The sequence below is a fragment of the Artemia franciscana genome, chromosome 8 (assembly GCF_032884065.1).
Source record: "Artemia franciscana chromosome 8, ASM3288406v1, whole genome shotgun sequence".
In the NCBI taxonomy this organism is placed as follows: Eukaryota; Metazoa; Arthropoda; class Branchiopoda; order Anostraca; family Artemiidae; genus Artemia; species Artemia franciscana.
In genome coordinates this window covers 52,213,231-52,230,095 of record NC_088870.1, presented here as the reverse complement: position 1 = coordinate 52,230,095, position 16,865 = coordinate 52,213,231, and the positions used below count along the sequence as shown (strand labels likewise).

Below are 16,865 nucleotides of genomic sequence, written 5' to 3'. Positions count from 1 at the left end.
GTCAGAAAGAAAATTTCAGCATTCTCGGAGGATTGATCGTTAGAAATGAAGGATACTTGAAAGAGAATATGCATTTCAAAAAAATATATCTTTCAGATTCGAACTTAAGTACCACGGCCGCAGGCAATTATTTGTACCGCTCCGTCATCAAACGTTGCGCAACACTTTTGTTCTATAGTTTTTGCTGTACATCGTCACCCATTTATGTAATTGGGAGTAAACAAGAAGGGAAAACCTTCAACTTCAGACATTGAGCTGTCATAAGAACTACATAAACTGATAAAGTTTAAAGTTAATTGAAAATTCGGAAGTGGTTGAAAAGTGGCTCAAAAGCACAATTATAGCATTCTATGCCGGTCCCATTTCAATGACAAAAATATTAGAGTAAACTGAAAAATGCTACAGTAAACTGAAATAATCTATACTGGAGTAAACTGAAAAGCAAGCAGCCCTTTATTTGCTCACATCTTTATCCTCTCTTAGAAACCAATGCTCGGCATTGGTTTCCTCGTCAATTACCTTAGATCCTCCTGTGCCTCCAGAGGCACCCACGGCATCAACGAGAAGCCGCGATCCCTCATGTGCGCCGTAGCAAGGACATCTTCCCACGCCGGTTGAAGGGAAGCATTTATGTTTCGCAGGTCCGTCTGATAGGTACGCCGCAGTGTATTGCGCGGCCTGCCTCTTCTTCTTCTTCCTTCTGGTTGCCTCTGGAACGTCGCTTTAAAGATCCGGGAATCGTCCATACGAAGTACATGCCCCAAGTATTTCCACCGACGTGTCCTAATGACATCTGTCACTATGGGTTGGCCGGTCATCCGTCTCACCTTCTCATTAGAGATTTTTTGTCTATACTTCGTCACTTCGTTTGTCGTACTTCGTCTTCGTCAATACTTAATCTGAAATCCGTTGAGATTTCCTTAAGAGCTGACTGGAGGAAAGGCTCAAAAAAGTGAATTTTAACTGAAAAATTCAATCAAAATGTGCCAGAAACTTAGGATTGTAGCATAAAATATCAGAGCGAACCGTATTTACTAGAATACCTAAATTGTACCAAAAAACAGCACAACTATATCACGTTAGCAACGCAGATTCTATACTTCAGTGTTAAAAAGTGTGTTTTAAATCCATCGATTTACTTAATTAACATTCTTTCTCAAGCCAGTCACATGATTATTTAAGCCAGGGCCACATTCAAGGGGGTTTACCCGTTTTGCCCCCCCCCCCACCTCCTTCTGAAATATGTATCGAACTCGTAAAAGGCAACAAAAATACATAGGCAAATATTTGTTGCGTTTTGTAAAGTATTTTGTACCATCCCTCCATCAAACAAAATCCTGGATACAGCCTTGCCTAAGCCATATGTCAAAAAGGTAATAACCCCGTCTTGGTTATCCACTGACGTAGTTACCAGTAGTTGATATGTAGAATTTTTTTAACTAGTTTAACCAGTAAAAAAAAACAACAAGGGAGCATCTTTCTTCACAAATAAACTCCTTGTTTCTCTGTACCTCAGAAAAAAGCTAGATCATTTACTGATAGTGCATATATTTATGATAGTAATACACTTAAAAAAAAAAAAAAAAAAAAAAAAAAAAAAAAAAAAAAAAAAAAAAAAAAAACTGCGCCACGTTTAGGCCAAGTACCAATTAAGCGCCAAACAAGCAAGAAACCACAGTACATTAAAAGTACTTCATGCGATACTTTTAAGTCACAAATGGCAAGATTGAGTCGGGAAACATTTTTTCGATCGGCTATTGACACGCCTATCAATACTAAATAATGCACTGCAATAGCAAAAAACTAATAGTAAATAATAATAGAATGGTAAGCTGAATTTACAGTTATGGTGGATTAGCAAGCGACAATGATGCTATGCATAAAATTACGAATCATTTGAACGCTAGAAAATCAAACAGTTCGTAACCACAAACTGTAAGTAAGGAGTGGCCCGGCTCAATAGTAACCAAAACTAAAAAAAAATGGAATTTTGACACCTATAATTAAACCAAAAGCGTTGGATTTTTATGCTGATTTCAAAAATATAAGTGCCATCAACTTTTGTCTTACCCGTCAAAGGTTAGGAGCCTGAGAAAATTTTGCTGATTTTCAAAAAAGGGGTAAAAACTCCCTAAAAGTCATAGAATCTGAATGAAAATAAAACCATCAAATTCAGCTTATCAAAGAACCCTACGATAGAGGTTTCAAGCTCCTATCTGCAAAAATGTGGAATATTTTTGTTCCGTTAGAAATGAAGGTTACTTGAAAGAGGATATGCGTTTAAAAAAAAATATGTCCTCAGAAGAAAGATCGTAGATGCGTGTTTATACCATGACCCCCCCCCCATAGCCCCTGGGGAAATGTCTAAGTTATAAAATGTGCCTATTGTTTACGTATAGTATTTGTTATTGGGAAGTATACATGCATTCTTCAGGTGGGGATAAGAGGATGAATTTTACGCAAGGGGAATTTCGCACGGAGAGGGAGGTTTCCAGGGGTGAACTTTTCGGGGAAAATTTTACAAAAGGGGAATTTGCCAGAATTCCTGCAAGAAATATCTTTATATTCCTTGCTTTCTCTTTATCGGTTCAATTTTACGCGTGGAAATATATATTAAAGGTAATTGTCGGGTGGATTTTCGTCAGGATTGAACTATCCAGAGTATATTTCCGTGGGAAGGGAATTTTTTTCCGCGGAAGTGGAACCACGTTCACCCCCTGGAAGTTTCCGAGGGGTGAACTTTTCAGGTGGAATTTTATACTAGGGGAATTCACCAGAATTCTTATACGAATTTTTTTTGTCTTGCTTTCTCTTTGCCGACTCAATTTTTTACGCGTGGACATGTTAAGGGTAATTGTCCGGGGTAAGTTATCACAAAGATTGAATTGTCCAAAGGATATTCCCATGGGGAGGGGAAATTTTCCGCCATATTTCCTGCTGCTATTTAAAAAACGATCAGAAATTAAATAAACAAACAAGTTTTTTCAGCTCAAAGTAAGGAACAACATTAAAATTTTAAACGAACAGAAATTACTGTCAATGACCTAAATTCTGTCAATTCCATTGAGATTCGTATTATCAAGAATATTTTTGCAACACAAATGAGTACCGAAGCTGATTTGCAGTTTCGCAGATAACAAAACATTGTAGTCTATCTTTAAAAATTTCTGAATTTATCATTTCAATTGAAAAAAAGAGAAAAGAGCATAATTAATTTAAGACTTGTCACGATGCAAATTTATATTTCAACTGATATTAACATATTCAACGCAATAGCATGACTTGATAAAGACCAGTATATTTGACATGACTATGACAATGACAAGACCAGCATATTTGTTGTTGTTTCTTTCGGCCTAAATGGTCGCAAAAACTTATGATACTTACGAGTTATAGCGACCACACAAAAGAAGCGAGGTTAATCATAATGAAAAATACCAAAATATGATGAAAATATAATATTTTAGTAACAAATTATGGAAAATACAACAGAGAACACAACCCCCCCCCCCCGATCAAATTATATTAAATACCTAACCACCTCTATATGTTGAACATTAAATTAAAATATGCCTGCATAGATACTTTTTATCTCGCTCCCGCTAAGCTGATTATCTCTGAGTGGCAACAGAAAAGCGATTTCCTTACAGATTAAGAACAAAGCGTGGTCGCTATATGACATAAGTACTAAACTTATGATAGGGTTAGATAGACAACTATACTAGTACAGTACCTTTATAAGAACCAAAATTGGTCAGAGGAAAACCTAACCTGGCAATTCAACGGCCATTATGCTCCCTGGTCACCACTCATGGTATTAAATCGAAATTTTAACATAGCCATTTCAATCTGAATTATCAAAAAATAACAAAATATGTAGTTTCAAGGGCCAATAATCTGTGATGCAGGAACGTATCCAGGTTATTTTTGAGTGGAGGGGGTTTACAAATTTTTTTTCAAAAAACATCAAAATTTGTTTATATTCATATTTTTATGTTTTTACGAGTCGGACAAACATATCACATGGGAGGGGTCAAACCCCCTATCGCCCCTGGATAAGGCCTTGCCGCGCTGCACCTAAGGCAACAACCTTAAATATGCAAATAGTCCATATAAAACAGAAACTTTTCATCTTCAGTTAAACGGTATGCGTAGGTTCAGTGCAAACACAGAGAGCATTAAGTATGCATACATAGCGTATGTCCGCCCCATTTTGGAATATGCGTGCCCTGTTTGGGTGCCCTCAGCACTTAGAACAGTGTATCTTTGTCAGGAGCTTGAATCGGTTCAGAAGCGAGCGGTATCGATCATCTTGGGCCGCCGTGACATCCCCTACGAAAAGGCTCTGGAAGTGCTAGGACTGTCGTCACTCCAAAACCGGTACGAAACTCTGATAATGAGTTTCGGAAAGTACTTGCTTTCTAAACCTCAGCACCGTGACATTCCACCTGATCAACCTCTACCATCAAGAACGGGAAAGCAAGATAAGTTAGTTCCCGTTAAAGCGAGATAAAACCGATATGGTAATTCTTTCGTCCCGGTTTTCGTCAAAATGTATAATAAGAGTTAATATTTATAGTTTGATTTATATTTACAAGTGTAGTTTGATTTTGTATATGTTGTAAAGAAACACAAATCAGCGATAGCTGTCAAATTTTTGCTATTAAACCTGTCTACTACTACTACAAATAGAAAGGTGATCACACTATATCTTCGTGAAATCAGAGTTAAACAAGGATTTTACTGATAACGGATTGTCAAATATTTCATTTTATGCAATCCTGCTGTGGCCAAATGAAAGGCAGATTATATATATATATATATATATATATATATATATATATATATATATATATATATATATATATATATATATATATATATATATATATATATATATATATATATATATATATATATATATATATATATATATATATATATATATATATATATATATGAAAATGGTATAGTTGTGGGAAAAGTCAAGTCATGGCCAACTGTAGAAAAAGCCAAGACAAATTGTCCAATTAAGTGGGCATCAAGTCAAGGTTAAATTTTAACAAAGAGGTCCAAAGCAAAACACATTAAACGTGTCAACTCTTAGACATATCACCCCTTATCAATATTAGATTTAGTAATTTTTTCTGATACAACTAAAAAGCGAAATTAAGACTTAAACTGAGCAGAAATTTACTGTCGATGAGAAAGGGCCTGTATACCCCTAAAAAACCCAAAGTAGAGATCAAGTAGGTGTTTTCGATCTCCAAAAACAACAAATTTTTAATATTTTTCATAAAAACTTGAAGACACATGAGTTTTAATAATCAGCATAGAATTAGAAGTTCTCAATCAGACATTTGTTTTCATTGTAATAAGCTTTCCTTAAAGTCCAAGCAACAACTTGGATATTATGAGCAGCCACTTGGAGGGACATTTGCCCATTTTCTGTTGATTTTTTTTTGTATTTTTTCTAGCGTCGAAATTTATATTTGTATTCGTCTATATTTTTGTTTATTACGTCAAATTAAAGTAAAAAAGATAGGTGTTTAGTTTTTCGTGAAAGCATAGTTTTTTGCTTCTACTTTAAATGAAAGAGGCTACTCTTACTTATTAGCATGGGTGAATCTCCAGCATTTTAAATTGATAGAAAAAGGGGTCCTTATCACGATAGTTAAGGGGCATGGGATATATGATAATTTTTTCTTCACGTCATTGGGGGGCAACTACCCCAAAACAATACCCCTGTTTATACGGACCAGCCCTATGCCATAGCTTTCCATTTTACTGGACACGGAGAATAATTTGAAGACGCTCTTCTTTCATTAAGTGTTTTAATGCTAGGAGATATAATAGGAAATAATGCGCAATAGGAATACGTAGAAAGGGATTTTTCATCTTACGCAATAAATTGATTGTATACATTTCGGTTTGTGTTCAGTATACTAGTTTTTGGTATGTTATTTCCTACAGTCCCAATTGTGCTATCACATTGTGCAAATAATTATACTATCGTCCGATAGTTGAGATTCGAATTTATCCGTGTATTGAATTACGTTTGAAATTCGCTTTCCGTTTTCTAGATCGAAAAATTCGCTGAAAATTGGCAGAAAATCGTTAAAAATGGGTAATTTTTCCTATTTACCAGCAAATTTCAATCACCCCAAACTCGATCTACTCGACTTGATGTCGACTAATAAAACTCGACTCGATCTACTGCGATCACGATATCTCTATCTGGTTCGTTTCAAGTTTTCCTCAAAAAACGTATCCGAGAAAAAGGATATTTCCGCTCATGGTTCCTTTACACATTGCTGAAACGCGTGCGGAAGTCCGTATTTTTTTTTCGAACTGTGGCCCGGAAAACACTACGTTTTAAGGTAACTTTTTCAAACAAATGGATTAGCATGGACGAGGATGAGTTCTAAAAGAAAATTATTAGTTATTTTGACTCTCGCTTTAGTCCTTATACTGCGAAGGAGGCACAGAAGACAAAAAGAAAAATAAAATCCGTCCTGATTTGACCAAATCGTAGCGGAAAGCTAGAGAATTTTTCAAGTACGAAAACGGACGGAATCGCCACGCGGCTTGCTACAAAAAGAGAAATAAAATCCGTCCAAAAAATCCGTCCTGATTTGACCTAATCATAGCGGAAAGCTAGAGAATTTTTCAAGTACGAAAACGGACGGAATTGCCACACGGCTTGCTAAATCTGGACGGATTTCCGTCAAAAAAAGACAAAAAGAGATATGAAATCCGTCCAAAGAACCCGTCCTGATTTGACCTAATCATAGCGGAAAGCTAGAGAATTTTTCAAGTACGAAAACGGACGGAATCGCCACACGGATTGCTAAATCTGGACGGATTTCCACACTGGGTGAATGAATCATCAGCGTACTTTCATTATTTTGATTTTTACTTTATTTGCCACCGTTCTATAAGAATAGAAAAATTGCCCAGAATTTTAAAGTCTCCAGTTATAAGGGCAAAACTGGTCCTGTTGCATAAAGAGTTGTCCTAGTCTACTATTTCTAAGTTTCAGCAATTTCGAGTAAACCCTTGAAATTACGGAGTGAAAAAAGTGGTACCACCAGGGGGGATCATGCCCACAATATTTTCCTCGTGCCCTCATTTGTTTGTTTATAAAAATAAATTCGTCAATTTTGTCGTCAATTATTGGCACCCTTGTCACATCCTTCAAAGATTTTGTTCTAGTTCCGCCTTTAGCCACCACTATAACAAATAACTGAAGTCACGCGGATTTTCAATCTGCATGATTGCAGTCTCTGAGGCCGAACTTATTCCAGCTTTGGTTTGACACCTTAGATTCAATATCAGATATCAATTCCTGTCTTTCTTCCCTTTCTCTCTACTCTTTCGTATTTTTTCCTTTTTTTCTCTTCTCTTTTTTATTTTTTTTTTTCTTATTTAATGATATTATGTTCAAGGGGTTGATGCAACCCGAAAAAAATGAAAGCTTTAGGAAGATTAAGTGTTTTTTTTTTAATAAATCCAGCATTTTAATTGAAAAAAAAACTTAATTGGAAACTCAACGCTTAATTAAAGATTCATGAATAGCCATCGCCTTTAATATACCAGGAACAACCAGGTGAAATTGGTTGTTTGAGCTGGTTAAGCGGAAACTTACACAACCATGTATATCTTAAAATAATTAAAAATAAAAATTTTATTTTTTATAAAAAAGATAAAATTATGTAGTTTTTGGCAGTGGCTTCGTTGAGGAGGGTGGCATTGTAATATACTTCCTGTTTCACCACGCTTGCTCAGGTCAAACTGTTTCTCTTGATATGTAAGGGTCTTTTACTTCCTAAAATCTATCAGTTCAACGTAAGATATTCATGTTTTAAAACTTTCAAAAATGGATATGAATCCACCCTGTTGGCTAAATCTGCAAACAGGACAGAAATGGAATCACTGAAAAACAAGAAATCATTGAAGAAATTTTGATTCATTGAAAAACGTGAAAAGAAATTAAGACTTGGTACTTTTTATAATAATATTCATACTGTAACTAGGGATCAGCTCTAGTAATCATTCAAAGCTCCAATATAGCTCCCAATTCTCTTAAACGTAACTGAAATGACTAGTGAGCGCTGATAACGTCCTCTCCCTTGCGTTTTGGATCCACGTACTAACTCACAAATGCAGAACTGTCTCTATGTGCAATATCATGCTGACTTCTCGCTATTTTCGCTTTTTAAATGTTTCTTTTAACCAGCTCCAAAAAAAGGAATGACAGGAATGACATTAATCGCATTGCACATAACACCAGTGGTATTTATGTGACATTTATCTCTGAATTTCCTGTTCAAAATTTCTGTTCAGCTGTTCAAAATTTCCGCTGTAAGTAGGATAAAGTGAACGCGAACAATATGTTGTTGTTCTTTATCAGAAATTTTGTGCTCACATATAAGTGGTACCAGCCCTTACTGTTTATTATTATCAGTTTTAATATACAGCGCTACGAGACCGAGCTTCGCTTGATGAATGGAATTTTAGAAAAAATCCAGGGCTCCCATCCCCCTTCTGGAAATATATACCTCCCATACCCAGATTTACACAAAGAAACTTGTGCGCAATTTTTTCTAGATTTCACTTATACAATATTCACTTAACAAAGATACAAAAAGGAAGGTAATTAAAAAGGGTGTTAATTTTTCCCATCCCATTGGCATCCCTGGTAAGTTTTAATTAATGTAAGGTTTCTACCACAATGCTGCCAAGAATCATTCAAATTTTCTGGAAATTTTTAATCAAACAATGCTCAGAGAATAAATTAATAATTCAATAATTCACACTATATATTAATATTTATATAATTCACACAATACATATATTTCAAATCTAAGAAAAATTTCCACGGTGATTCCCCATAAGGGGGAATTTCCACAGTAGTGGAGGGAAATTTGTTCACCAAGTTATTTTCACTCGACAACACCCTTTTTTGTAATTATCTATTTTTAAAAAACGAAGAAACAACAAAAAGCACTCTTTGTGTGTCACGTGTCACTTTATGATTGCCTTATAAAGTTGAATGTACAAAGAACAATTAAATATAAAAATTATTTATAAATATGACAATTAGCTCTCTATGATGCCCATGTGTCCGGCCCTGCCTTTCCAATCCAAATGTTTCATCCAACTTGCGCTTTTAGTGCACCATGTGACACTTTATAGGCATATAAAAACAATAAGATATAAGATTTATTTTTTATGAGTCCTTAAATAGCTCTCTATGATGTTCCAGTGCCTCAATAGCGACAAAGAAAAATAAAAGGGCATATAAATAAAAGGTTCATGCAAAAAATGATTGTTTTCGTGTTGTTCAATGAGTATCATGAGTCGTGCAATTTTCCTGTATAAGGTTTCAACAATGATAGTGTAAAGGGTGTACTTTTTGATATGGTACGCCGCCATTTTCAAATCCCATGCAACTGAAAGACGCGATGCAAGGGTCTGCAGGAATAGTGTGTAGTTCAACTGCGAGATTATGTCTTTTGCGATGGGCGCGGGAGTCGAAGGAAGTGGAAGGAGGATATACACTTTAATATTAACGGTAAAGCCGGGCTGCTACGCATTCTGTACATTATTAATTCAGAATTAGCGTATCCTTGGGTTCAGCGATGTAGGATGGCCAAACTTTCAGTTCCTTAACCAGTTCCATAAAAACCAACGTTGTCCAGCTCTCAACTTTGCTGTGTTTTATAAAGTTATAACTTATATCAATTTTAATTGGTTTTAACAGGCTAATGAAATCAATGAAGGGTAGTGTTCCTTACTTCCTTTCTTTGGCTAAGAGCCAAGTTTACAAAGCAACGGAAAGTAGAACAAGAAGAAAAATATATTGAAAAAGGATTTGATCCCTGTCTACGTCTTATCATAGTAACACAAGAACAGAGAGTGAAGACAATCTTAACAGTGAAAGCAGTTCAACTTTGACCCAATTAATTAAGAAATATAGTACAACCTCAGCTTTGGCTCATGTTAGTGATGGCCCCTTTCAACAAAGAGACCTGATTTTCCCTTAGACTAACGGTAGAAAATTCGGAACAGAATCATGACAATTTTCAGACATCTTTAAAACACATTCAGGCTTGTGTTTTTCACAAGTTTTTTAACACCCCTTTTCCAACAGGTGGTTTTAGAGCAAAGGGAATTTTGCATCACCAGAAAAAGGTGTCGAATTGTGACATGATGCAAGATGGTAGAGCTAAATCAGGGCAGAAAACGACCTAAAAAGGGGGGATAAGTCCCAAAACCTTAAAAAGGTGAAGCTTTCCTTTGAAGGTGTAGTTGTCTTCGAGAATCAACTGACCTGTTGTTTGATATTTTTATTGTTTGAATTTTCCCAGAAGAAAAATTTTATCAAACTTAACCAAGTTTTACTTATTTATTGTCACAGGTCAATAGCCTACTGATGAAAATATGATGCAGCCTTGAAAAGCCTCATAAAATTGAAACAACCAAAAGAAAATCGCGGTTTTCAGGTATGAATAAGAGGGGTTTAGGGAGGATACAATGTTTCTACTTTGATGTCCTTAGTACTTCAATCACAAGAAGACGTATATAACAAGCAAAGAATCATGGATGTAAGAAGCACTCATATGAATGTTATGCTTCCATATAAAACTAATACAGTTTCAAATATGTTTTACCAACGAGCGATTGTCTATTTTCCTTGAGGTTTGCAACAAACAGAACCATCTTTCTGGAGGATGTTTTAATTGGATTGGCTGAAATTCCAATTGACTGAACATGAGCCAATATGAGTTGTAAGTAAATAGGAGAATTTATTGCATACTCAATAATAGTAATATATCTATCAGTCACTAAAATTTTTTTTAGCTCATGAATGAAAGTTTATTGTATTGTTTTTTGAATAAAATTACCTACCTACCTACCACTAGCTGCGTCAATTCACGAAAATTTAGGGGGGATTAATCTAGGGGTAAATTTACGCCCCCTGATAGCAACATCATGCCAGGAGCACATACTTCACTACACTGAAGGTGATATTCAAGATTTTTGCAGACTAATTGTAAACCCTGGGCTAAATCTGGGAATGTAATTTTACCTGCCTCTCAGACAAGGGCCCCAAATAACGAATAGCCTATTTTAAAAAAAATTTTATAATCATTCCTATAAAATATTTTGCCATAAAATTAATAAAATAAATATAAATGAAAAATTACTATAAAATAAAATCTATATAAAATAATTACTTTATAAGAAAATATAGTGGAGTTTTTGAGCATGTTGTACCAGGTTAGCTCAGGGTTACACAAAGGTTTGGACTTAAATAATAGCAGTACCTAGTATCCTTACCCACCTCCCCAACAACACACGTATAGGTAATATCAAAGTTCTTATAGACCAGGTTAATGTAATCATTGCTTAACTTGGTCAATGAAGGAATCATTCCTAAATATAGCAAGAGAAGTTTGTACATTCCTCTTTAGTAAAATTAAGTTAACATCATTCCTTAATAAAACGTAGAAAATAATAAATTAATTGAAATGAGGCTTTTTTAATAAAAGCACGCCAAAAGTTTCATTTGTTTAGCAGAACAATTTTACATTCCTAACACCCCCTAATCTGAAGGATGTATGAAGGGGTAAAGCAGGACTCTTAGAGTTCTCTTGCTGTCCCTGGGTCTAACATGAACTATAAATATGTTCCTGAAGTAATTTCTCTTGTGATTTATTAATATATGCTTGTACAATAATATACAAACTGGGCAAAAAAAATGTAGCTCTGCATTTTTAAATCAGTTTTTTCAGCCCCTCTCACCCTGGTGACCTGAAGATGCTGTTGAACTACCTAATAGATTCTTTATTACACACCCTTTTGGAAGATGTTAACTCAAAAAAAAAATAGGTCCCATTATTTCAAGTTTGCCATGGGCATTGATGTACTTCACCTTCCCCCCTGGGAAGGTGAAGTTCACCTGGGAAGGTGAACTAAAAAACTGATTAAATACTATAGGATCGTAGAACCACTTGTAACTGTTGCGAAGCAAATTTCAAATCATAATTCAAAGGTTCATAACCACAAGTGGCACAATTTACTTCTACAATAACAGGGTAATTTGTTTTATTAGTTGTATTGTTGATTTATATGTAATATTTGGTTTATTTGTTGACTCCTTTGTTTTGTGATTTTTCTTCAGTTTTTTTCTTTGCTCTGCCATTATTTTTATTAATTTGACAAGTAATCAATAAATTCATTCATTATTAACCTAGCCTAATTTAACGTTTCTGTAATACTGATTTAAAATCTTACTTGGTTTAATTTTTCACTTTTCAGTGATGCTGGATATAGGCCTAGTCCCTCGGATATATAGAATGGTTATTGATTTTGATGTTTTTTATTATTATTTTATTACTTATTTCCCATCAACAGTTAATTCACTAAACTAATTAGAATAAATTTAAGGGGTTTCAATTAATTTACAAGCTAACAGATAAACATATTACCTAACGCATCTTTTAATACTCTTTCCATATATACCAATTGCTGCCACTACGAATTTAATTTTGGGGCCTAAAAAAGGTGTTTATTAAAATTTTTCAACTTTGCTTCTCCTTAAATATATTTGATTTTTTGTAATAGGTTCATGTTATGAGACAGAAATCAGATAGAAAAAAATATACCCTCTGATCCCAATTCAATGTTCTTTCCAAAAATAACAATTAGTACCTGTACAATGGTATTCCAGGTCCTCCATTCTAATGCCAGGATTTCACTTTAGATAATAAACACAGATTTGCTGACTCTGTTGGTTTGCACTATTTCTTCCCAACAGTTGGTCAACAATGTAAAACTAGGCTGGTTGGGAAAAACCAGCATACAGACACAATTTGACATATAAACTCGATAACAGGAATAGCATTTTCAGAGCTAAAGGCAGAGAAAAAGCAACTGGTAACTGAAAATTAAAGTAAAATGTTGTTTTGTCAAAATTTCAATAGGTATAGACCTGTCATGTAGGCAAATTTCAGGGCCCTCTAGAGGGAGAAGGAGTAGAGGTGGGCACTTCAAAATACCTTCCCAGGAAATTCTTTAGCCTGTAGACCCATCCCTGACAGTTTCATTTTCCCAACCTAGCCCCTTTCCAAGATAGCCAAAAGTCACTAAAGTAGAATTTTACCATATATTTATACTATTAGAGGGAAGAGAGGCATAACAAGAAGAACTATAGGAATTTTGTTTTGCAAGACAATGGAATTCCATATTTGAATGAATACTTGGATTGTATGTCCAATGGCTGTCATCACCAAAACATAAACATCTAAAAAAAGAGGCTTGGAATAACACAACTACAATGTCCTGGTTGAACCTTTTCTGAATTAGGATGCTGGTACTGTTTTTTTTTTTTTTTTTTATATTTTAGTTTTGATGGTTGTATGTCATTGTAATTCTCTTTTCTTCTATATATTTATGTTTTTCTGAGGACAACCCTAGAACATAGGGTCAAAAAATTCATTCCAATATAGAATTGCACAGTCTTTCAAAAACAATTCCCTATTGTTCTTATTGTTGTTGATGTTTATGATGGAAAGGCAGTGGGATCTTTGTTGCTATTTAAGAGGGGGGAGGGTAAAGTAAAGTGATTCATTTTTAGGAATGATATAGGTAGGTATTTTAAAATTTAGAAGAGTAATTTTTGGGATCTTAAAATATTTCTGGGGGAGGGGCAGTCCCTAAATCTATATGTAGATGACAGCAAAATATTGACTTAGCATTAAATTTGAATCAGTTGTATCATAAACTGTTCTGTTTTCCTCTATATCTTTTCCTGCAACTGTATCTTGCTTTAGTACATTCTTAAAGTGGGCTGCCTATCTCTCTTTGACTCTTTCCTTATCACTAATTGTGTCCCTATTCCTATGTTTAACTGGAACAAGTTCAGATTGACTACTCTTTCTCTCAATTTATGAACATGCCAGTTCTTCCCAAATATAATAGGTGAATCACTGCTGTAAAATTTAGCTTACATTCTAATTCCTAACCATAATCCTAATAGCCTATAAATTTGCTAGTGAATTTTTGGATTAATTCAATAATGAGGTAGCTAAAAACAGGACAGATAATTAGAATCAGGAATTCATCCTGGACACCAATATAGCACTTGTTTGTAATTTCTTGGCAGCACTTATTGCCTATTGTTGACAATGCTGAGCCTAATTTGCAATATGGCAGAATTCTCCTCATTTAGAATTTTTCGTAATTTATTACTCAGTAGCTTAGGCCTATATTTATCTAATCTTCTGAGTTTTTTCTAGAATTCTGGCCTAAACTGAAAAGGACTAAATCTATGTCTACACTAAACAAATATATATTATTATGAAAAATCACCATATTTGAAGCTGCAAACTTTTCCTTCTCCGATTATTAATTAAAAGATACTCCAAATCCACAACTTTACACAAAAATTTCTTTTATTTCGCACATATTCCAAAGAAAGTTAAAAAAAACGACTGATGAAAATAATGAAATGCGATTGTTCATAAAAAATAAAGGCTGGCTCCGCCCTTTCATTTCATTTTTGTTCGGCACGTGTTGGTTAGTGTTGCCAGTTGAGCATCTTCATTCATAGTAATGGCCAAAACTATGAATCGCTTTTATCCGACTAAAGGCACCACAAAGGAAGAAGACTAAATTGCAACTCATGGACTGTAGGACAGTTAAATTGTATGGGAGAACTTATCCTTGGAAGATATATACGGTGATCCTTGTAATTTATAAATTGGCTCATAGTATTTTGTAGAGAGGTGGGATAAATCTTTCCGAATTTAGCGGTAATTGACGCCCAAACTAGCCCACAACTGAAACTGAGTGTTAATTTCACAAATAGTATTTTCATTTCCACCACGGACAGGTCTAACAGACAGAGGTAGCATAATAAGGTGTTCGGTTTTAGATTTCCATGCTTGATTTTGAATACAAATCAAGGTTTGTACGGCACCTTCAACGGGTGAATGAAAGCTGCTCTTTTGAGGCATTAAAATTGGAAATAGTGTGACATCTTTGAATAAAGTTAAGGGTTAAATTAACATAAATATAAATTACCTTGAGAAAAAGACGCTCTACTGTCCAACGACATTAAAATATAACTGTCGCAAAAACTCAAAATGTTGTTCCAAGCTTCGTTAGAATAAGAATTAATAATAGTTTTTAAGTAACTAAAAAAGATTAAGATCCGATTACTCCTTCGTAAGTTAAAAATACCTCATTTTTTCTAATTTTTCAGAATTAACCCTCCCCCCAACTCCCACAAAGAGAGCGAATCCGTTCAGGTTATGTCAATAACGAATCTAGGACTTCTGTTTATTTTTCCCACCAAGTTTCATCCTGATCCCTCCACTCTAAGCATTTTTCAAGATTCTAGGCTCCCCCAAATGTCACCGGATCCGTTCGGGATTCAAAATAAGAGCTCTGAGATACGATATTGTTCTAAATATCAAATTTCATTAAGGTCCGATCACCCTTTCGTAAGTTAAAATACCTCATTTTTTCTAATTTTTCCGATTTAACCGTCCCCCCACTCCTTCCAGGTGGTCGAAACGGGGAAAAGACAATTTTCAAATTAATCTGGTCTGGTTCGTGATACGCCTGCCAAATTTCATCGTCCTAGCTTGCCTGGAAGCGCCTAAACTAGCAAAGCCGGGACAGAAAGACTGACAAACAGATAGACCGACCGACGGACAGAATTTGCGATCGCTATATGTCACTTGGTAGATATCAAGTGCCATAAAAACGGCAAAAATACCCACTCCCCTGGATTCAAAGATTTCCTTTTCTCGTTAAAAAAATGGATGGGAAAATCCTCGCTCTCTTCATTCTCATGAAATAGCATGCCTAAGTACAACTAAGTACAGGGACACTATTTAAAGGGCAAGGCGGTTAGAAGGGCAATTGCTCACCTAAATTCTGAAAAATTCCTTTTGTGGTATTTTTGTTGAAAAAACTGGGAAAAAATTCCCACTCCCCTGGATTCAAAGTTTCCCTTTTTTCGTTAAAAATGGGGAAAAAATCCTCGCTCCCTTCATTTTCATGAAATAGCATCCCTAAGTACAACCTGTTTGTATTAATTTTAGATGGAATTTAAATAAGGCCTTTAAAAAGGGTTTGTTTTCTGTAGCTGTACTAACTAATAGTTATACATCTCGCATAATCTATGCTATTCAAATGTTTTACACAAAGTCAGATGACTTGGCATGTTTAAAAGTATTTTAAAAACCAAAGGTGGATCTAGAGGAACATGCTGGGGTGGAGGAGCAATGTGACAAGGGCATCAATAATTAACAAAATTGACAAGTTTACTTAGAAGAGGAAAAAAAGGAACGAAGGCACAGGAAAAGATTCTTGGGGGAGGGTCCAGGGACCCCCAGCCTTCCCTGGATCCAAGCCTGATGAAAACCATAGGTGCTTTCTGTCTGACAAGAATTACTGTGTCCTTTTCCAAAATAGGAACATAATTTTGAAGATACTACTTGTAGATCTGCCCAAAGGGGAACTCAATTGGAACTTTTAGCCGCATGCCTCTCATAAATACTGAAGAGTCTCTAAAAATGTCTCTGCAGTCTAAAAAAAATATAAAATTTTTTAACAGGGCTTAAGATCCAAGGCAAACCATTTAGATTATGTTTTCAAAATCTAGAAGTAAAAATAGTATACTCAAACCGAAATTAAAGAAACAGGTATTTATTTGCCGAATTTAAGCCTTAAGTCTCAAGAGTTTCTCACTCGTAGGTAGAAGCATTTCTAAATGCCCCCTCCCCCTTATAATTCTACCATTAAACAATATGATATCTAAAACACAAACATCAATTTTATTTTAG

The 16,865-nt window shown here is 35.0% G+C and overlaps 1 protein-coding gene across 1 annotated transcript in view; it reads right to left on the bottom strand.

The window, feature by feature from the left end:
• Positions 1 to 14,555, bottom strand: part of LOC136030556 (uncharacterized) — a 168,326-nt gene extending 153,771 nt beyond the window's left edge. The window contains exon 1 of the mRNA XM_065709610.1: positions 14,380 to 14,555. The gene's annotated coding sequence lies outside the window, so the exon portion shown is untranslated. The remainder of the gene's footprint in view (positions 1 to 14,379) is intronic.
• Positions 14,556 to 16,865: the final 2,310 nt, after the last annotated feature.